The following is a 24,469-nucleotide window of genomic DNA, read 5'->3' as shown; positions in this document are numbered from 1 at the left end:
TGGACACACACATAGACAACCACATATTACACCCAAACTTACGAGAGAAATACATGTAGGCCATATAAATATTTCTCCCGGCCCGAGAATCGAACCTGGGAGACCTATGCAGAGGGCATAGCAGTCCGGCTAACAAAGCTAACTGTTTTGACTTTATTTAACTTAGCTGGTATAATTTACTGTTGTTTTAGTATTTAGTAAACAAATCATTCATCATCATAATTATTATTTATATAATAATATAAAACACAATCGTTTGCTCTTAAAAAGTCATTGTGAACGTTAAACCATATAATAAAATAGTATAAAAAAGTGATGAGTAACCCTATCACTTCACGCACACATTTGCGCGTGTTCAGAGAGCACCTTGCTGTACGTAGTAGTAGAAGGTAAATAAGTTTCTAAGGCCTCGTTCCCACTATGCTGGCGAATTTGCCGGGAAACCGGCACTTGGACTAGGTGTTCTCTTTAAGCCGAATCTCAAAAGAAAACCGAAGACTAAAGTCCTCACCTCAGTCAAATTCAGACCACTGCGCACGATAGACGACGAAATTGTGGTGGTATCGTAGAAGACTTAATAAAGTAAAAAAAAAACATTGGGTACATCCTAATTTACGGGAAAGATTTTCACTTGGAACACTTGAAACATTAATGGGCCAACTGAGAAATGACGAGTCAAAGTTCTTCAATTATTTTCGAATGACAGCATCCTGTTTGGATGAACACCAAAAAGACACGTGGGGAGTACAGGTTGGGCGAGTGGGGGTCAGGGATACCGGAGCAAGACTGAGCAAGTTCGTCCTGTCCGGGCGTTCAGCCAGCGGTCCGCAGTGACAAACGCTCCGGCAACAATGACGGGTCCGGCGTAACGTAAATAGCTTCATATAAATTGTACAGTCACTAGCCTTTCCGGCAGTTTTACCGACCCGGCAAATTCGCCGATCCTGCATAGTGGGAACAAGGCCTTACGTTGTATGAAGTGTCAGGGGCGTGTCTTGATGTCTTGTGCTGTCGTCTGTACCTGCAACTTTCATTTATAAGTTTTGTACGTTTGTGAATATTTAAGCACTACCGTGTCAAATCAAACCACTACAAGTCCCAGTACAGTGTTTAGTAATTTCTTTATAATTATAATCTGTCGGCTGTTATCAATGCAAAATAAATTTGTTCGTGTCCATGGAAACAGCTGAAAGAAATAGTTGGTGTGCACGAAAGGAGCCTCCCCGCACGACGTATCTACCATCCTATATATGTCTGGCGCAACCACCGTCGAGTATCTTACACCAATTAGTAAATCCTTTTACCACAGATGGCAAGCACTATAGTGTATGCACTGAATATGATAAGAAAAAGAAGTTAGCTTACATACGCCCATGGTGCGCCAGAGCCCTGTCCAGGGAGTATTACCACCCTACCCATTTCTGTCACGAAGCAGTAATGCGAGCATTACTGCGTTGCTGGTTTTGATGGGTAGTGCTGGTGAAATTACAGGCACATGCGATTTGTTAACTTATGTCTCCGGGTGACGGGCGAAGTGGCAGTGCCCCTCAGATATTTGTGATTTAAAGCTCTGAGTAGCACTGCAACTATTATGGACTGGTGTGTCGCTAAACATTAGGCGCACGACTTATTCGTCCCGTCACTTGGTAATATATATATAATATAATTCCCTACAAAAAGGGGGTTAAAAATAAATAATAAATCTTGTTAGTTATAAAATAACACCCACTTTAACTGCAGTGGGATCACTTCAGTTAAAGTAGAAGTGGAAGCGCAACAAAGTAAACTAATTTTGAGTTAGATAAAGCCAGGAACCGTGAGAAGTGGCACATCAGAATATCCGTTAGCTTTGTGCTTCGAATGTGTAATACGAGAACGGTGCGGTACACTGCTTCACAATGCAATGGTTGTAATTCTTTATTTAATATGTAATAAATGGAACATTGTATTCTTTGTATAGCTTTGTATTCACTCTTTTTCAACACACCGCTACATAAAATATTAACATGGTTCACCTGTAATACCTCTCAATGTTGAGCACCGGTAATAATAGTAACAATGTAACTATACCAATTCCCTGGTCTCCGTAACTATTGTTTACCTCGATTTTCGACAACATGCGGCCGTAGTGTGGCGGTATATCCCATGCAATGTGTGATAAACCTCCCCGTGACATATTTGTTTCAGTTGATAAAGCTATGTTACCATTATTAAAATTTATTTTTATTGCGAATAATAAATCGGTAAGTAATATTGCACTAGAGTCATTCGTTGTTGCTTATTTGGTAATGAATTGTTATATATTTTGAAGAACAAGTATAACGATATGAAATCGCATATATAGCTATCTTTGCCGTTTTATCATTGCCGCGAAAACGACGTCACAAAAAATAATATAGTTTCAGATTTGACATATTTTAAATTATATTAGTTATTATTTACATATTGGTAATTAGGTACTCTCATGAATTGAACTGTAGTGAAAATATTCTCTTCACCTTTTTCCAATAATTTATATATACGTGAGGCGCACTATAAATTTCCGGAATGAATAAGAGAAAAAATACTATAAATGGTCAGACATTATTTTATTGTTTCTCAAAATATTCTTCATGAGTGTTGCACTTTTTCATACGAATGAACCAATTTTGAAAACATTTATGCCACTCCTCCGTGCCAATATCTGAAACATATTTTTCATACTCTTCGACAGCCTCTTCAGGTGATGAAAATCGTTGACCGCGTAACCGGTTCTTAATTTTTGGGAATAAATAAAAGTCACAAGATGCCAGGTCAGGACTGTACGCGGGATGGCTCATAAGGTCAACGTTGTTCACCTTCTAAAATTCATTTGTCTGGCTGGCCGTGTGAGAACTGGCATTATCGTGGTGCAAGATGATACGGTGTTTACGGTTATTTTTACCAAGTTTGTCAATAACTTCCGGCAAACAAATGGTCGTGTACCAATCACTATTCACGGTACAACGATTCTCCAAAGCAACAGTAGCCACGTGTCCAGTTTTATTAAAAAAAGAAGCAATCATCCGCTTAGAGGCACTTTGCACGCGCGCCACTTTGGTTGGGTTCGGCTCATCTCGAAAGACCCATATGCTCGATTGCTGCTTTGTTTTGGGATCGTAACTATAAATCCATATTTCGTCACCTGTTACTAGGTCTCACACCAAATTTGATGCTCCTTCGTTGAATCTGGTAGGTAAGCATTGCATTGCACCAAGTGACGCGATCCGGTTTTTGAGCCTCAGTCAAATTGTGTGGAATTCACTGAGAGCACAGATTTTTCTCACCCAAATGTTTGTGTAGTATTGATTGTATTTAACTTATGCTTATGCCTAAAGATACCCGAATTTCATGGTATGTCACATGCCTGTTTGTTCTGATCATAGAGCGCACAGCATCGATGTTTTTGTTGTCCACAGCAGTGGACGGGCGACCATCACGAAATTCACTGAGACTCACACGATCGCGTTTGAATTCTGCAAACCAGCTATAAATAGTCGTCTTGCATGGTGCTTCATCGTCAAAAGCAGGTTGAAGCCGAGCGAAGCTCCACTAAGCTGTTAAAATACACTTAAAGTCGTAGAAAATCATACTTCGAAAATTTTCACGGGTTAAATCCATGGTGATGTAGACAACCAATTTCTAAAATGACGCCATAATGTAAAAACGTGACAGTCACAGTCAGATGAAACAAACTGTATTCTACAGCTAAAGAGTTCCATTTTCAAATGTTGTAATTACTTTTTAAATATTGTTTATGTAAGTGACCAGTTCCTGAAACTTATAGTGCGCCCTATGTGATATATACATAGGGCGCACTATAAGTTTCCGGAATATTTTGGTGTATAAACTATATTTTTATGTCGTTTGTCGCACTCAATTTTCACGTTGATAAAAATACTGTGCAGCACTGGCAAAATTTTTTAAAACCAGCTGTGACCTTGCAGCCATGTTTGGCACTGCGATATTCATTCTCAGCCATTTGTCGAGGCGATCGCGATGCGACAAAAATATGACGTCACGGTGCTCGCCATGCGATTGTTATAGATAGGTAATTAATGAAACTATTTTTTCGCGTCTAAATTGTCGGTGAGTCACCCGTAACCATGGAACCTGTAAAGGGCCCGAAACGTTGGTTCGTTTAAAAAAACAAATATACGCGATTTACACCCGAAAAAATAGTTACATTTCTTAAATTAAATATATTAAGTACCTAATTAAAAGGGAATTAGAAACTAAACATATTAATTAGCAGTACCGCAGTCCTATGTCTGCTTGGGATATTTTATTTTGATTTTTCAAACAAAATTTTGCAGATACTCAATTCGATACCAGTTTTTGAAGACAAAAACAACATGCTACAAAGTTTTCAACGAGTGGTTTCTTTTCACATACCTTACCTACCACAAAGTTACTTACTTGTAAAGTTTAGGATGTTGGGAAATCTTCCCGTGCAAATTTGGAAACGTTGAATACTCTAAACGAATACGCAGTCTTCGTTAACATAAAATATTTTATATGAACATTACTGCGCTCCAGTTTTGAAGGGTAAGGGTGCTGGTGAAATTACAGGCACATGGGACTTGTCAACTTATGTCTCAGGGTGACGGGCGCAGTGGCAGTATCCCTCCGATCTTTGTGTATCTCCGAGTAACATTGCAACTGTTATGGGTAGGCTTGTCGCTTACTACCAGGCGCACAAGTTTTTTTTTAATGATAATAAGTGACGGGATGAACAAGTCGTACGCCTAATGACAAACGACACGCCTGTCCATAACAGTTGCAGTACCACACAGAGCTTTAAATCGCAAAGATCTGAGGTGCACTGCCTCTGCGCCCATCACCCTAAGACATAAGTTGAAAAGTCCCATGTGCCTGTAATTTCACCAAATTGTTCGTTCCGTTGTCGCTTCATATCATAAAAAAAATGTTCGTCATAGACTCTATCGTATTGATCAAGGAGAATTTTTTTTTTTTTTTTTTTTATAATAACGCACACACTCAACATAGCCCCGCACTAGGGAAAACCCTGTGTCGCGGGTGCCATGGACACACACATAGACAACCACAAATTACACCCAAACTCACGAGAGAAATAATTGTAGGCCATACAACTATTTCTCCCGGCCCGGGAATCGAACCTGGGACCTCTGCGTGGCAGTCCGGCATGATAACCGTTCGGCCACGGAGGCAGTTAAATTGTTTTACAATTGTCCTTTACAAATTGTAGGATTTAGAAGTATGTTTGATTTAAATAAAAAGCAGCAATGTAATTTCGCACTGGTTTTCGCAGTCTGTTGTACGCATTCTTACTGCAACAAAACAACTAAAACGAGTACAGGGTCAAGAGCACGTCAAGCTTGACATTAAAGTTTTAAATTTAACTCTATGCCGCTTGCAATAAGAACGGTCCAAAGTCTAAAGTCAAGTCAAGCTTGATGTGCTCTTGACTATACATACGCGCAATCGCACACACTTATATTCATACACACATCCTAACACACACACGCTTACATTCGTACGCGCACCCTAAGATATACGCAGTTACGTATATATCAGTAATAAGTCCGTTTAGCTTTTTTGATTCTGTTACTATTTCTTTATTACAATTTTCATAACCGTAACTTACTCCTAGTTTGTGACCAAAGGCTCAAATTACATTGCCGCGGAATGAAAGTGAGTTTTTGTAACGAAATTGAACTTAGCATAATGAATTTTATGTAAATTGTTACACAATTGGTAGCTGTGGTAATTTGAGAGATTGCGCGAGAATTCTCCGACACACGCGCGACATGTTTTTTGGCTTGTCAGTAGCAGGCTTTACATAGACACTATCGCGTGTGGATACAGCTATCGTGCGCGAAGGAGCGCGCATGGATAGAAGGAAAAGGGAAAGACCGCGCGACTGCGCTTATTATTTGCACGCGCAATCGCGCACTCCAACACGCGCCAGTTTCACGCGGTCTGTCCTGTGCTTTTAGCCTTTACACGAATGCCCTTTCCATTGTAATGAATACGAGCAATGCCACGCGAAAGAAGTTCGCTTAAAAACTTTCAAACGCGTAATATGGCACGATTGCACGTGCAGGCTTTCCCGCGCTCAATCCTGTACGCTCCTGATCACGCGCGATAGAGTAAAGGGGGTTTACATGTATTTTCGTTACATTTCGCTTTCAGTCCGTCCTGCGATAAACCTAAATCTAAGAAGCTCTAGTACAGGCTTGAGCCACCATAAATTCATTTATACGATCATCCTTTTTTTGTAATGTGTGGAGCAAATAATTTATTATTTTATGATTATGAAATTAATTTTAGCATCTTGTGGACCTAGTAGTTATTGTCACGATATTTTGACACTCCAATAACACTAATAATAACCCTTAAAAAGAAGAATTAGAAAGTGAAAGAGATAAGATAGATAACTTATGGAACTTAGAACTAATAGGGAAAATAAGGCCAAATGACGGACCAGAACTAAAAAATGCTGTGTAAAATGGACACCACTTGATGGAATAGTGACTGGTAAAGGTGCAGTGTGTACCAAACCCATTTTGAAACTACAACCCAGAAACTTGTTTGTACATGTCGCGACACATCCAGTGGACAGGGGCCTGTTAATTAAACAATAGCCATACATTATTACACCCATACTGGTCGTAGTATTTGCATTCAATTTTTCCTGACAGTGACGTACGTAAGTTTTAATTAGAGTAGTCTATATCGTCACGGGCTGCAATTACACATTGAACAATAATATCGTCCAATATAACGCGTATACCAATTTAAATACCTCATCAGCTACGCAAAAGGAACATTGAGATAGTGTACAAGAAGATCGCACAGGCACAACGTGCCGTCATGAAAATAAAAAATATTTTGTATTGTAGAAGGTTCAACCTTAAACTTCGCATGCGTTTGGTCCACTGTTATATCTTCAGTATGTTGCTTTCTAGTAGAGTATTTTACCTTGACCCCAGCGTTATGCGCATGACTGGAAATCTTTGAGATCTGGTTGTATATATTTTTTGGATGTTTGGGTCCAAAGAGTTGCCAGTGTTGAGGTTCTACGTCAAATGGGGAAAAAGTTGGAGATACTCACATCTGTAGAGGAAAGGAAGCTGCAATGTTTTGGCCACGTAATGAGGGGCAATAGATACCGAATTCTTCAATTAATAATGCAGGGGAACATCCAAGGGAAGAGTAATCCTGGAAGAAGGATACTTCGTGGTTGAAGGATCTGAGGGACTGGTTAAATCTTCGCACACGTTCCTTCTTTAGTGCCGCAGTTTTAAAAATGAAGATAATCATAACACTCGCCAACCTTCATAGAGAAGCGGCACACTAAGAAGAAGATTAAAATCATCGTCATGTTAAAAATACTCGCAGCCAAGTCAAAAAACCTAAACCTAGCTCAAGTTTGAACATGGATTCAAACAATTTTTGACTCACAGTGGGTTACGAACTTAATAGTGTAGTCTATACTAAAACGCTTTGCAACTCGAACACAGCAACATGTTTGTTCATGTCGCGACACGTCCAGTGGACAGGACAGGGTCCAGTTAAATTGGACACTAGCCAGACCCGAATGTAGCAAAATTGGAACGGAAAAGTGGCGTACGCTATGATTAAACTATTGATTGCTTTTGCTTTTAGCGTAGGTATATTGTAGGAAGGATTTTTTTTGTTGTTTATATTGGGGTTGCTTTGACGATAAAATATTATAATATCAAGTGACGGGACGAACAAGTCGTGCAAACAATTGCAGTGCCACTCAGAGCTTTAAATTGCAAACAATATGAGGGACACTGTCACTGCGCCCGTCACTGCAATCCTGAGACATAAGTTGACAAGTCTCACGTGTCTGTAATTTCAGCAGCAATCTTACCCTTCAAAACCGGAACGCAGTAATGCTCACATTTTCACACGGAGCTCTGCTGTCACTGAATAATAAATAATACGATCTGCTGTGAAGTAAAATGTTGAATTAAGAAAGATTATATTCAATTTAACAGATGAACTGCAGGATGAACAAAGAGGATTATTTTTACAAGTTATTTCAAATGTACCTATCGTAATTTCTTACTTATGGAAGTAGTATTTATTAAATCCATTTTATTCTTGCTTTAAAAAAAGATATGGCGAAATTCTAGCCACGCAAAAAATATTCCAATACTATTTGATAAATTATTTAAGCTTCCAAGAAAAGTCACAGATATAGATATTACTTACAGCATCAAGATTCAATATCGCCACGTAATAAATTTCATTGATTTCAAGCATGCGGGTATGAAGTAATTTCAATATGAATAAAATATTCTTTACGAACATGGAATAAAAGTATTCCGGAGATTCAAGAAGATACACCACATTTCTTAGAAATATTCGAAAGTTGAAACGAAAATGGATAAAAACAGAATGTATTTATTTTTGTTAAAATTTCAGGGCTTTGGACAAAATTTTAATACATTCACGTTTCCCCTAATCTCACCTGATGGAAAATGAAGATATAAACAAAGACGTACATGCTCGCCTAAAAAGAGCCTATTTACTCTGATCGTCAAGATATCCAGCGTGTATCGTTTGAAAAATCAGGGCACGTAATGGATAAATAGTCGCTCGATCTTATTTTGCATCTATATCGTATTTACCGTTCTTAAAACCAGCAAGAGCAATAATATCCTCGAATCTGAAAATAAAAGCTTCAAACGACCAATATTGGGATAATAATCCGAGTGGTCCTGTTTAAGAGGCGATTTCCCAGTCCGAATTAACCAATATCTGTTCATTAGATCCATAAAAGAGCTTTGATAATGGTCTAACAGAACACTATTTTGTGTCGTTTATGATACAACTTTGTTAGGACGGGTGTAGACTATTGAAATTGATACAAGTTGCGAATGCAACAGAATTTTTGTAATTTAATTTAATGGTACATTGCGTAAGCCGGGTTCTATTTTGCACCAAGCAATTAACACCACATAAATGTTATTTATCCCTCCTACATATTTAACGACTTTTTTGTACAGACTAACAAAGTCAAAAAGGCCCGTCTACTTTTAATTTTTTCTTCCAAAAGAAACCACCATTGCTTTAACGATTAATGACATTTCTTTAACGGCTTCTGTAAATAAGCTACCATTTCGAATTCTTAGGTTTTCGTGATTATTACATATAGGAAGTGAAACTATTTTTTCGGATGTAAATCGTGAATGAGTCACCCGTGACCACGGGACCTGACCCTGTACTCTGTCCGTCCACCTGTCCATCGTACATCCGTCCAAAACAATGTCAAGTATGAAGTTTCATTCAAATCATGCGTCTTTTGATTTTGTCGAGAATTACTAACTTAACAGTAATTGTATCAATCCTATAAAGGACCCGAAACATTGGTTTATTTGAAAAAACAAATGTACGCAATTTAGATCCGAAAAACAGTGTTGTTTCGTAGCTACCCATTGCCAATATGTTATAGTAAACTATAAATCATCTTTGATTTAACATTCTCGTCGAGATCGTCTGCATTTTCTTTTTGGATCTGGTGGCTAGAACGTATGGATAAAATTTATAAAGAGGTCAATCATAAAGGTGACCCACAGCCTACTTTCATTTGTTTTTATTTTAATAATGCGTTATTTAATGAAAAATGAAAAAATTTTTTGAGGTTGTACGTGGACAATCATTAAGTCTTTTGACTAATATGTTCGTAATATATACATGTGGCTGAACTTCGTTAATGGTATTTCACATTTCCATCATGAACAAAATCGATTGTACATTGCATTCAATACACTTTTCTTTCAAAATCCAAAGAAAAGAGACTATATATGTATATTATGAAAACGAACTATCTGAGTGATGATAATCGAAAAAGGCATTTTCATACCATGTTCTCCGCAAAATTTTATCATTTTGATAATGAATTTTCAATTACCTATTCTGCAGTCGTGAGTTTGTCTATGAATTAACCTTAAAGAAATCTAAATTAAATATAAAAGGAGTTTATGAGATTTCTTCTATTTGATTAGACAATAAATTAACGTTTTAATTGATGGATTGAGGTAAAATGGTGATTTGTCATGTAAAAAGCGGATTCACGGTGTCTTTTTTGTTTTATAACATCAAGTGATGGAATGATCAAGTCATGCGCCTGATGGTAAGCTACACGCCTATCCATAACAGTTGCAGTGCCACTCAGAGCTTTAAATTACAAAGATCTGAGAGCACTGCGCCCGTCACCCTTAGATATAAGTTGACAAGTCCCACGTGCCTGTAATTTCACTAGCACCTTTACCCTTCAAAACCGGAACACAGTAATGCTGACATTACTGCTTGGCGGCAGAAATAGGTAAGGTGACAGTACTACCCTGGCCGAACTCTTACACAAGGAGCTCTACTGCTACTAATTTTGATGAACTAAAAATAGAAATGAGAGAAAAAAGTAAAAAAAGTCTAAATTACGCTGTTAAGACTTCTATTAACATAATCTATTTAAAGTTTTATTGAATTGATATTCAATTATTTTTTTGTGAAATTACTCCACTAGTTTGTTATTAATAATCATACAAAGATGGAACACATAGAAATAATTAAAAAGCAACCGCTTAGTTGGTATAGCGTCCGGTACGGTTTGCTAGAAGACGTCGGTTTAGTTTAGTTAAAATGCCGTTAGATGGCATTGAAGCGTTTTTGCTTTTGCTCTATTAAGATGTTAATAGAAATTGTTTAAACGTCGAATGTTTTACAATATATAAATTTGCCATTGGAACATTTTATTCGTTTTATTTGGATAGCGATGAACAGATAGCAAACAGGTCAGATGCTTTTGAGGATACCGGATAGGTACATTGTACATCTACCCTAAATATCGCATAAAGGAGGAAACCGTTTACGATCAACCTATGGAAATAAAATAGAATGTGGTGTTTAACGAGGACTGTAAACGTGGACATTTGAATTCGATCGTTCGCCACAACTGTTTGAGTGTCCATAAATTTGCAACTCGTAAATCTCATTCATGGCTTATTTGTCTATAGTAATGTGGGCAATACATTTTCAATGGTAAATTGCAAATTCTAAATTGCTCTTATCGGGTACCAAGGTTGACCGACCGATGTATACAAATTGTTCCAATTCCCCAATGAAAATTTAACCTTGTGTCGTTTTCATTGTGTATTACTTTGCAACACCGAAGATCGAGCACACGTGAACTCTGTAAAGTTTTTTATTACAAAATTTGTAATATGAGTATAAACGCATACTTATTGTATGAGTATGCCTTTAGACGACGACATACGATTTGACGACCAAGATCCCAGTTTTGAACCCCAAAAGACCAATTTGGGAAATCAATTTTTCTGAATTGATTCTCATCTACCCAGATGAGAACCAATTTAGAAAAATTGTCCAAGTTGTGGCCTAGAGTGAATTCCATTGCTCTAGTACTCATAGTACAGGGTATGACCGAATTTGAGACCACGAAATTGATGTGGTATTCTGGCACATTAACTATTATTTTATTTATATATATACCACACACTGGTACTTCAGAGTGTAAAGGGTAGGAATTTAATAATTTTCATTTTAAAGTTATCACGTTGTGTGCGATGGAATTGCACGATTTAATTCTGCCTTCATCTTTCCATCATCGGGGGACTTGACGTAGGATAGAGTTTCGACGATCACTGTGGTCTAATGGCTAGCATCAGTTTTTATGTTGTCGCCATCTTTAAGATTCCGGGTTTAATCCCCGGTCAGATCAATGTAGAACACTACTTTTTCTATATTGTCTCGGGTCTAGGTGTTTGTAGTACCATCATTGTTTCCGATAACACAAGTATTTTAGTTACTTAGTTTGGCATCGAAGCAATGTATGTGAGGTTGTCGAATATTTATTTATTTGATTACCCCTGTGTTGTGGATATTCCAAAGATTTTCAGGCAACATTACACTTCCACATTTATATGGCGAACGGCTTTGGAGTAGAATTCCTTGTATGCAGACATATTCCCTGAACGCTACGACTTGGGGCTTTTCGAGGCGAGAGTGAATAGGCATTATTTAAATGTGCATCCTCCATCGTCACCCTCATCGTCACTTTCCATCAAATGAAATAGAATTCAAATACGCACTTATTATATTTAAAAGAAAATATTATTAATTATAAACAAAATTGGTTGATTTATGAACAAAACTTTATCTCCCACTCTAGCCTAGGCTTGAATTAACATAATTCTAAAAGTTTAGTTAATTTACGAATATAAATGGTAATTTTGTAAAATTTACTAAACAAAACCTGAACTTTTGAGTAAATTGTAAATTCCTGTGCATTTTCACTCAAATTTCCTGCTCGTCAAGTTCACATGTAAAAAACTTGATTAAACTGTTTATTTTAAAAACGAACTTATCTAATGTAAACATAACGTAAGTAACAGTTTTGTGTAGTATATACATTTTATGGTATTTTAGTGTACGACCCATCTGAAGCGACATAATATACAACTTAACTTTTCCAGCTTAACATACATTGTTTATTACAAGAACATAAACATAGTTAGTTACAAATTATAAGTACTGTGTTTCATGTATACATCATCTTCGATTTTCTGTTGATCGAAGGCAAGATAACTTATTATATCGACTTTAGTTTGTTTTTGGTTTTAGTTGGTATTTTTTTCTACAATGTTCTAAATAGGGTTGAGAAATGTATAGTAATAGTAATTTACTCTGAGCTTCAGACCGTCTTTCAAGATAAACGTTCCGGGGACTAGTTTTGAAGAAATTTAATTTCAAATTCCAAACAATATCCGTTCTAAAATCCGACGTACAGTTGTGCACTGACATAATTCCTCTACACAGCATGTGAAATCACAAAACGCGTTGCGTCCGTCACCGTTATCAGCCGGCCGGCATGTGTAATTTGTTTTTGGTCGATGACAGTCCGTGAATTGTGATACCGATGTTTCGTCACCTTATAATTTAAAGCATATGGTTTATTTGCCGAAGTTTTTAAGTCTCTTTTAATGACGTACGAATCGCATTCCTAGTACGTCTGGCGCACGCTGGGCAACTTTGAATTCAACTTTGAATCGGCGAATTGCAAATTCGATTGGCAAATTCTTTCACCACGCAAACGTATCCCATGCGCAGTTTAGCATGGCGGCTACTTGTGGCGTGACCATCATGGCTGACACCTGAGTCTTTTTTTATGATACTAAGTAATAAGAAAGCCAAGTCGTGCGCCTGATGGTAAACGACACGCTGATGGTAACTGTTGCAGTACCACTCAGAGCTTTAAATCGCAAAGATCTGAGGTGCTTTACCTCTACGCCCATCACCCTGAGACATAAGTTGAAAAGTCCCATGTGCCTCTAATTTCACCAGGACCCTTACTCACATTACTGCTTGGCGGTAGAAATAGGTAAAGTGACAGTACTTCCCTGGTCGAACTCGTTCACAATGAGCTCAGCTGCTACAAAGAGTCGCGATAATATAATAATAACGCACACACTCGACTTTACTTCCATAGTATATCCTACAGGATTCTCATGTGGGGTAAAGCTTTAGATATACAATATATTGTGTTTATATTTGTGTTGCAAAAACGAGCTATTCGATCTGTGTATCGTTTAGATTCTCGGGTTTCTTTCAGGAAAAGTTGGAGATTAAGTAGCTCGCGTCCGTAGGCTGTGTACCCTCGAGACCCTACACGTGACCCCTGGGTGGTGCCAAATAAGCTGAAAATTCCGGTAGTAGACCTTGGTCGTGGCTGGTGACCACCCTCTGGGCGAAGCCTAGCCGCCATACAGCTATGGCTGTGTTCCGGCTTGACGCCCAGAGTAGCCGCTCTAGAGTAAAGGGTCTGTACTTGTACTGCACTGATTTGGTTGATCTCGTAGCTCCCTTGTTGTTACGCTGGGAACCTAGACGTGGAGGGTAGCGGGATCCGAAGCACGGTGCTCCGCTGGCCGACCGCAGGTAGTAGGGGGCCCAATTAGCTGATTAGCCTCCAGTGAAAGTCTGCCCCGCCAACTCGCGAAAAATCCCGGTGTGCTCCATCGTGCCGGTTGGCAACCGGATGAAAGGACCCGATGGCCACTCCCGGGGGGTTCGGGCGTCCCCGCGCGCTCCAGTCTAGTTTCCCATCGGCGTACCATATAGGGTATGTGCCGCATGACTTTCAGTGTAGTGTCTCGTACAACTGCCGTCGCTCTCCCCATTCACTCTACCCCTAACATGAAAAGGTTAAGGAAATTGAGGAAGGCTAAACAGCGGTTGCACGTCCTTTCACTTAAAGTGCACCGCTCGAACATCCGAGGTCTAAACTCCAATCTATCATCTGTTCACCACCATCTTGAGACTGAAACGCCTCACATGCTCTTCCTCACGGAAACCCAAATTAGATGTCCTTCCGACACGGCGTATCTGCATTACCCAGGTTACATTCTGGAGCATAAATTTAATCAGCGCGTACCTGCGGTACCTGTACGTATTGCCTGCTGTGGCGATACAAGTCAGCAGATTGGGATGCGATGCGCCATTTCTTTGCATCTTATCCCTGGCGGCAGCTGTGCTTCTCTTCTGACGATCCGACATGCTGCGCGTCTGCCGTCTCTGAGGTGATTATTCGGGCTATGGAATACTTTATTCTGTATTTCGAAGTCTCCTCCAGCGGCAAAGCTCATCCTTGGCTTAATGCTGAGTGTGCTTCTGCGAAAACGCTAAAGCAATCTGCATACCAGGCTTAGGCTTATGCTCGAGATCGCAAAGCACCAGAAACCCTTTGTCTGAAGAAAGCCTTAAATAAAGCCGCTAGATCCTGCAAAAGCGATACGGAAAGCTCGCTTCGGCCATATTAGTCGCATTGCGACCAGGTTAGCTTCAAACCCTTCAGGGAGTAAAGCATTGTGGTCACCCGTTAAATCGGTCGAAGCGAATTTTTGCAAGGTATCCCTTCCGCCTTTAATGAGAGCTGACGGATCGCTGGCTCATACCGCTGAAGAGAAAGCAAATCTTTTTGTTTCTCTTTTTGCTTCCAACTCCCGCCTTGACGCTACTTTGCAAACACCACCTACACTACTACGCTTTTACTCGGAAATGCCCGAGATCACTATCCGTCAAAAAGAGGTGTTGAAAATTTTACACAAATTAGACGTTAACAAAGCCAGTGGCCCTGACGGAATCCCAGCGATTGTCCTGCGGAACTGTGCACCCGAGTCGTCTCCGGTGTTGACTCGCTTGTATCGCTTGTCTATGAATTCTGGACAAGTCTCGAAATCCTGGAAGCTTGCAAATTTACAGCCTGTACCTAAGAAAGGTACTCATGCGTATGCTACACATTTATGGAGCGAGGCTGTCGAGAAACGCGGTGAATCGCTTGCCGTGTCTCTCGACATATCAAAGGCCTTTGAAAGGGTTTGGCAAGATAGCCTGTTAAACAAGCTTCTCTATTCACTCTATTCTTGCTGCTTATCAACGACCTGCTGCTGATGCCCGGTATCTTTGGGTACGCAGACGACAGCACAGTGCTAGAGAGTTATGTGCCAGACGCCTGAGACAACAGCGAAGAGATCCGGTGTAAGCGAGAGACGGTGGTCACCCGGTTGAACCTGAGTCTGAAAGCTGCTTCCAGCTTGGGAGATGCTAACAAGGTCAGATTTAATTCAGCTAAAACACAGGCGTGTCTTTTCACGTCAAACCGAAGTCCCCTACACCTTACTCCAACTTTTCGAGATGTATCCGTGCCGATGAGGGACCACCTTGAGCTATTTGGTCCGGACTTATTATCCTACCTCAACTTTAGGCGATACATCGAGTGCTTGGCAAAAACTGCTGCCAGAAAACTAGGCATACTTTACAAAATCAGGCGGTACTTCACACCTGAACAGCTTTTAAATCTGTATAAAGCACAAGTTCGATCCTGTATGGAGTACTGCTGCCCCCTTTAGGACGGCTCTGCCCATTACCAGTTAGCTGCCTTGGACTCGGTGGAGCGAAAAGCAAAGAGACTTATTAACAATAATTCTCTTGTGGAGTCGAAGCTTCAAAATCTCGACCATCACAAAAAAATGCTTGTCGGTTTTCTATCGGATACATTTCGGGGAGTGTGCGCAGGAACTTTTCAATTTAGTTCCGCCCTGACCGTTCCTCCTTCGGTCGACCAGAAGGTCCGGCGCACTCCATTCTTATGTCGTTGATATTCCACCTATTCGCACTAAGCATTTTGCTTCCTCCTTTCTGATGCGTACGGCAAAGGAATGGAATGCTCTAACTGTCTTTGCCGAAAAGGGCAATTCGGGGCTATTCAAGGCTAGAGTGAATATGCATTTTTAGACAAACGCGTCCCATCGTCGCTTAACATCAGGTGAGATTGTGGCCAAGCGTGTGTCTATTATATATTTAAAAAACAAAGCAAATGTTTAAAGAGACTCGTATCATGACTCAGGATACATTTCCTCTAATATTTCGTAAGCCCATAAAAATATACATAATTTCATTAAAAAAGAAGATATGCATACCATTAACTTAACTACTACTTAGGACTAATCCAAACTAATGGTACCACAATTTCGTTTAACAAGGGTAAATGATTCTTTTATGGGGAATTGAATACGTTTTTACAATAAGATTCCAGAATAATATTACGATTATCCTTTCCTAAGTTTAAAACTTACATTAAAAGTATTTTCATTGAAAAGTCATATAACAAAATTGAAAACTACGTGTTAGATAAAGATGTACGGAAAGACATGAGTCTAGATTCCACACAAATATGATTCAAAGTATATTCCATATTTAAGTTTATTTGAAACGAGCAATCCCTAGAGTTTCTTTTTCGTTCTTCTCAGGGAAGTCAGCAAGTCAGCACCATGAACGAGCAGTAGCTTAAAAAAAAAAACTTATGGAATTAATTATTTGAATTTGAATTTGCCATCGATACGATGAGAATAAATAGAAGAAGCACAAAGATATGAAGATATCATCAACTAAACTTTGTTTTGTTATCGCCAGTATCCTCAAATGTTACCAAGGTAAGCCGTGCCTTATATTTATTCAAACCTCCTCCTTGACGACCTCGGTGATCCAAACGTTTTGCTTTTCTAAACGAGTTTCTGTCTTAGTTATCTGGATAGTAAGAACCCTGGAGTGAATTTCGTTGCTCATAGTACATGGAATTTCAAAGTTTGAGGTTCATGTTCATCAGGTAATTAGTAAAGTTGTCTAATACATTATTATTATTAATTATTCTTACTGATCAGTATGAAGCATGACACGTAAATTGAGAGATAATGAGCAGTATTTGTCTACTGTTCCATAAATTTTATAGGTATTTTATTATGAAATATGTATTTATCTAATTTATAATAGCTTAATGTTATTGTGTTACATAATTTGTTTTTTGTGCACGTAAGCCCATTATTGTAGTTATTTTGTCCTGTATTTAGATCTGCAAAAAAATTTCCTATAGAAATAACCAGTACCTTTTGTTTGTGTTTATCTTTTATTAAATGTAATCTGTGCATTTTCCTGTGCAATAAATATAATAATTACAATAATAATAATAAATTATTAGAGTGTAAATAAAGCCTCGACATAACCTTGCAAAAAGCTGTAGTTTTAAATACATTCCGCATCGTCAGAAAGTTCATGCAGATGGAAGAGGAAGTAGTAGGATCTTATTACACACCCACCACATACTCGTAGATACACGCCATACTGCATTTACTTGACTTAGGTCCGTAAATGTGGTTCAAACCAGCTAACAAGCTGTGAAGCTGTGAAGACTAAAGGAAATAATAATAATAATAATAATAATAATAAATAATTAATTCAAAATTAATCTTTTAGTCCTTGGGAGAGGCGAAAGTCTAAAATAGATTTAATAATAATAAGCATCTGATCAAATCTCATGGTATATTTTATGGTATTTACTGTCTCCGTGACCGAACGGTTAGCATGCCGAACTGCCACGCAGAGGTCCCAGGTTCGCTTCCCGCGTGGGGAGAAATATTTGTACACATTTATTTCTCTCGTGAGTTGAGTGTAATTTGTGGTTGTCTATGTGTGTGTCCATGGCACCCGCGACAAAGGGTTTCCCTAGTGCGGGGCTATGTTGAGTGTGTGCGTTATTATTATTATATTTTTTTAATGAGATGCCATCTTATTTATTCGACTAAAAATGAACGTTAAAGCTTGTAACAGTAAATAGTATGGAAAATGGACGCGTTTAATCTTACAAATTTTTATGAGAAAGGATTAAGTTATAAGTCAGATTTTGAATACAAATTAAATCCCGGTTTTAACGCAAATTAGACCTATTTAATACTCAGGAACACGATATAACATATCCAATTAACAAAATAAACACGCTTTTTGTAAAGCCATTTGTAAACACACATTAAGAAAAAATATTGCCCGGTTTCACCCTTTACAAGGTTATCCGAACACACTCCAAAAAATAAATACTATGCCTGAGGATTTTAAAGGTAAAAATAACTCTTAAGGCGGTCCAGTGCTTTCAAAAATAATCACAAAGATTATAAAAGATGGAATGTTTTTAGCGTCCGATTTTTGTGATTAAATTCTAAGGAAATCTTCAAATAGACATAAAAGGCGACTTATCGAAATTTTTTGCCAACGTTTGGTTTTGATTTTCGATGTTGGATCTCAAAAATTTTTAACTTTTAAATAGATTCTCTAATAACTTCAGTGAAAGTGACTAAACCAATTTTAGAAACCTAAAAGTTATTTTTTGCCATTAAAACTAAAATGACTGAAATTGAAACTAATTACACATAAAAGGAAAGGTAATGCGAACACATGAAGTCAAAGAAATCATATTAAAAAAATAAAAAAGCTTTACTACCCAGGTACTGCAATACTTGTCAAAACGGAACGTAAATAATTAAAGAAAAATTTATAAAAAACAGATTAATAAAAGAAAAAAAATGGAAGATAAATTATAAACGTAAAGATAAATAAAAAAACCGAAGATAAATAATAATTCATCAAGTAATTTCTTTTATTTATCAAGAAATTTTAATTCTATGCTGCCAACGTTGTAAACAAAAACCTACTTTGGTTTTACCGTACACCGTGTAGATAATAAATTGCAAAAAAAAGGAAACTTGTTATTAAATTTCATACATTTTTTAAGAAGTTGTTATTGTGAATATTACAGCGCAAGTGTACCAAGAATGAGACAAATCAAAGATAGCTTTGAAACTGGATTCCCAAAATACTGCCTTGCAAATACGGCCGCCAGCTGTAAGTGCAAAAAGTTGTAGTGATACACTGTACTATAGAAATAGCGTAGCAGCATCTACATGTTCTAGCGTTTATTGCAGTTGGTCGTAACCGCGAGTCTCTTCTACAAATTTAAATTCAAGTTACGTTTGTCTTACTTATTGTTCTTGATGCATTCTTTATATAAAGCGTGAGCTTGGAAAGAACTATTTTTAGGTTTAAAGACTTTCCGAGATGGCGGAATGACCTCGACACGCTCTTGAATGACTGGCCGGATATTGCTCGAAGTTGGAGATCCGGGGAGAGGCCTTTACTCAGCAGTGGAAACAGACATTTCGAAATAGTAACACCCCTAAAGTCACGGCATATTATAATTAAACAAGTAGTGTAACTCAGGACGTGGACGGGTCGTGCTCCGTCAGGGGCTAAAAAAAATATGGTTGCGTATGTTTTGTACACTTTGCGTATATTTTGCGGGCCGGGGCCGGGACGGGCCCGCAGTTCATACCCACTAGCACGCCCCGTCCACGTCTCGGGCACGGTCCTGATGTGTGTGGATAGTCCTTTACCCTTCAAAATCGGAACGCAATAATGCTCACATTACTATTCGACGGCAGAAATAGGTACGGTGGCAGTACTTTCCTGGACGAACTCTCACACAATGAGCGCTACTACTACTCGATGTTTAATGAATGACTACCAATACGTACCAGAACGCTTCATTGACGGGAGGCAAGGTTTTAGTAAAGGGATTATTTTTTCCAATATCATTTATAATTGCACCACTTGCAAACCGAATTGAATCACTGGGGTAAATTTAACTAAAAGTATTCCATTTTGATTGTGTGCCTAGATGGCGCCAGGACACTACTTGGGCTAATGCCGGTGCTATCCACACAAGATTTCTTACGCGTTTATTAAGACACTAATTTATATTTGCGTTTCTCGTTATTATTGGGGTATAATTTAAAAAAAACTAATTTTCTTAATACATTGTAACGAAGAGGCTCTGAACACTGAAAAACATTTAAAAATGCTTCAAATTCCAAGAGGTGCGAGATAATTAATCTTCCTAAGGCGAAGCGATAATTTAATATCAAATTCCCTCTGATTTCCGGAATGCACACAAGGCCCAACATAAAGAAGTGCTAAAGAAGGCCCGGGGTACAGATCTTTTTTCTGCGCATTTACGTATTCGTTTTTGACGCGAACGTCAGTTTGTTCAGCCATATAAATACAAGCGTCACAAAGAGCGCGTGCCAAATTTACACGAAGGATACGACGACGTAACTTCTTTTATATATCTTTTATATACGTTTCCGCAACTACGATTTCTTCATTAGATTTAAAAAAATTTAAGTTTCTATATAGAACGTATATCGTCCGCGTTAGTATGAATGGATTTACTTTTAATGGAAAAGTTACCTACATACTTATTTTATAAGTTTTGAAGAAACTTCATAACTTTGTCAGAAATAGCGCTGACGGCAAAAAGCGCGATTCAAACGCAATATGTATATCTGTAACAAACACAAAAAAATTCATAAGATCTGACTCAGTCTGTAGCTCAGTTGACTAAGGTAACATACGCTGGTTCGTGTCCAGACAGACCGAAGGAATTTTTCTTTGTGTTCGATTTTCTTATCAATAATAATATGTGTGTACGTGTTTCGATACAGAATTCAAGTTGTGATGTAAATAAATAGTTCTCTCTTGTTAGTTTTCATAAATATTTAGACTACAGTTGCTCTGATCCTAAAGTAAGTGAAGCATTTTTGTTATAAAAATCGGAAACAACGATGGTACCATAAACACTCAGACCCAAGATAATATATGTATAGAAAAGTTAGTTTTCTACATTGACCGGACCGGAGATCGAACGCGGGACCTAAGAGACGGCGACACTAGTCACTCGACCACGGAGGCTATATCATGACGATAACCTAACACGTCACGTCTCTCTACGCGATAAGACGCCAAATGAAGCAATACGCTTCTGCACCAAGTTCATCGACGTGGGCGTACAGGTTGCCAAACAGGAGTGGCTGTGGTGGCGTGGCCGATGGAGCCGAAGAGTTCTGTTCTGGAGACCCCGTTTGGAAAAACGAAGCGTGGGCAGACCACCTGCGAGATGGTCGGACGAAATTAAAAAGACGGCAGGGCCGACCTGGAATAGAATCGCCGCAAACCGAGGACTATGGAATTCATACCAAGAGGCAGTAGGACAGCAGAGCTGCTTGTGAAAGAGTTCGTCCAGGGAAGTACTGCCACCTTACCTATTTCTGCTGCCAAGCAGTAATGTCAGCATTACTGTGTTCCGGTTTTGAAGGGTAAGGAGTGCTGAAAAATTACAGGCACATTGGACTTGTTAACTTATGTCCCATGGTGACGGGCGCAGTGGCAGTGCTCCTCAGATCTTTGCGATATAAAGCTCTGAGTGGCACTGCAACTGTTATGGACAGGAGTGTAGCTTACCATTAGGCGCACGACGTGTTCGTCCAGTCTTGAATTTATAAGCAAAAAAAATAAAATAAAGGCATATATCCAGAAGTGGAATCAGTAATATACTGTTAAGAGGAAGAACAAGGAGGAGGACCTAAATCTTTTATAACTATCCTGTAATAACTCGAAGACGTCTATTTACTGTAATCCTTTTTGACTAGTACCAGAATAAACCGCAGCAAACACAAACTTACTCGAGTCCTTGACACAATTAGACTCAGAACGGTATAACGGTATAATATAGTTGGTCACCATTCTTTCTAACCGCACTTCATCACTGCGACCAGCAATTCACACCCATTGTGAAATAATGGCATAAGTCGAATTACATCTTTTTTTACTTTGAGAACGCAACCCATTTAATTCGTATAACTCTTGCGTCAATATAGATTTACTTATATTACATTTTTATTCTTGTAAACATAACACCATGTGTCAAAAAAATGTGAATTACAGTAGCGATTGTTATGTCACAGTGTCTTTCTCTCGCCTACCATTAGAAAGCTGATGTACGTACTTAAGTTTCTTGTTATTAAACGTAATTATCACCAAAAACACAGCGGAATTTTGAATTAGTCTGTTAGTTTATGCCAAAAAAATTCTAAATATCACCACGTAACATTATTGTTTTGTAGGTTTGTAGCGTTTTAATTTTCTCATTGAATAAACGTATGCTATATGTAAAAGTATGCAGTTGAGCGCAATGTTAGTTTGCGTTCAACTGTATTACGGAATAAAACAAACAAAAATATGGATATATTTACTTTTTACCCCAAAAAAATCTTTATGTGAGGTTTTTATAGTAGACATAGAAATGAGACTCCTGTGACTATTATAAATTATAAATATATAAATTATATTATAATATCTTTTCACTATAAATCCAAACAATACAAAACCACGTTCTTATCAAATATGTTTTTCGCAATGGCGGCCGCCCGTCCGCGTTCCTTTTTTATTTCTTATTTCGATAAAAGTAATTCTTAATGAAACAAAGTTAGTTTTCTAATAAAATAAATTAATGTCGCGATTCGCTAACGTTTGTATCAGTAATAATAACAAACTAGTATGGAATTTTGACAAAACAAAAGAAGAGTATCACTGTAGTAACATCTTGATATGCATTAAAAATAACGAATAGTTTCGAACGTCAAGGTCAACCATCGAGTATATAACCAGAAATAGACACGAAATAAGGGCCATCCATCTCTCAGGCAACTTGTCAGGCAAATGGGCCTTATATCACAAATTAGAGAACTGAAATAGCAGCACCAACAACTGACCTGTACGAACTCCGTATATTCCAAAAATATTCTGTATTTATTGTAATAAATATAATATCTCTAGCAATGGGCGGCTGTTCCATTCGATCGTGTGGGAAAAACAGCAAAACATCTAATTACAAAACAAAAGGAATCACATTTCATCGGTAATTAAACATTAAATATGCAATTTTTCAATTTTCGTCCATTATACCACAACTCAAATTCAACTGCTCGATTTGAAGTTGGAAGACGAATTCGGGCTGGCCAATCGGAGTGCAGTTGTCACCGTAATAATTTCGCAGAACAGTTTTCAAACAAATTACCTAAATGACATTTCGTCTTAATTTCTGGTTGTATACTCAAATTAGATGGTTGGAACTCTGTACTTTATCGGCCCTACAAATCCAATGGATATAACCTGTTAATGAAACCTAATAATTTACATCATCACAACTTGGATTCTGTATTGAACAATACAAATAAGGATTATTATTAATACAAAGCTCAAACACAAAGAAAAAATCCTTCGATCTGAATGGACTGGAACCAGTGTCTGTTGCCATGCCGGGGCCACCGCTCTTAACTCTTACAGACTGAGTCAGCAGATCTTAATCTCACTTCCGATAAACTTTTTTTATGATACCAAGTAACGGTGCCGGTAAAGTTGTGCGTCTGGCGGTAAGTGACACGCCTATCAATAACACTCGTAGTGTCCCTCAGAGCTTTAAATCACAAAGATCTGAGACATTGCCACTGCGCCCGTCACCCTGAGGCATAAGTTGACAAGTTTCACGTGTCTGTAATTTTACCAGCAGCCTTAACCCTTCAAAACCGGAACGCAGTAGTGCTTACATTACTGCTTGGATGCAGAAATAGGTAAGGTGTCAGGACTGCCCTGGATGAAGTTTTTCACGGGGAGCTCAGCCTGCTACTACTCTTATGAATTTCTTCAATACTTATACAATACGTAGGTAAGTAACTTTTCCATCAAAAGTAAGTCACGTCCATTAATAATAACGCGGGTGATTTACATTCCACTTATAGGCCCGGGTATTCGAGAATCTTCGATTCTATAGAACCTCAAATTTTCAAAAATCAACCGAAGAAACTCATCTAGGAAACGTGGTCTTTAAATAGAAAGTTTTCATCCAAACCAACATAAAAGTAGTTACTGATTTGCTAAAAGAATGCTCAAAAAGTACTGAAGGATCTCACTCCGTGGACAAGCATCAATTCGGAATAGTTCATTGTCCAAATTAATTTCGGTATATTATGGCCACAATACGTGACCTCTATCTACAATTCTCAGGGAAAGATTTTTCTATGAACTATAGACCGGTACATATTTAGCAGTGTTTTTCCGAGATTCGTAGTCGTGTCTTTTGACGTTTTCTCTAATGGCTTATAAATAAGTTATATTTATAATGGCTTATAAATAAGTT

The 24,469-nt window shown here is 38.2% G+C and overlaps 1 protein-coding gene across 1 annotated transcript in view; it reads right to left on the bottom strand.

The window, feature by feature from the left end:
- LOC113225974 (potassium channel subfamily K member 18-like) overlaps window positions 1-24,469 on the bottom strand; it is a 43,056-nt gene that overhangs the window by 17,870 nt on the left and 717 nt on the right. The gene's annotated exons all lie outside the window — the stretch shown is intronic.

The sequence above is a fragment of the Hyposmocoma kahamanoa genome, unplaced genomic scaffold (genome assembly GCF_003589595.1).
Source record: "Hyposmocoma kahamanoa isolate Upper Pololo Valley unplaced genomic scaffold, ASM358959v1 180, whole genome shotgun sequence".
Taxonomy (NCBI): Eukaryota; Metazoa; Arthropoda; class Insecta; order Lepidoptera; family Cosmopterigidae; genus Hyposmocoma; species Hyposmocoma kahamanoa.
The sequence above is the reverse complement of the archived record's forward strand: the minus strand, read 5'-3'. Positions and strand labels throughout refer to the sequence as shown.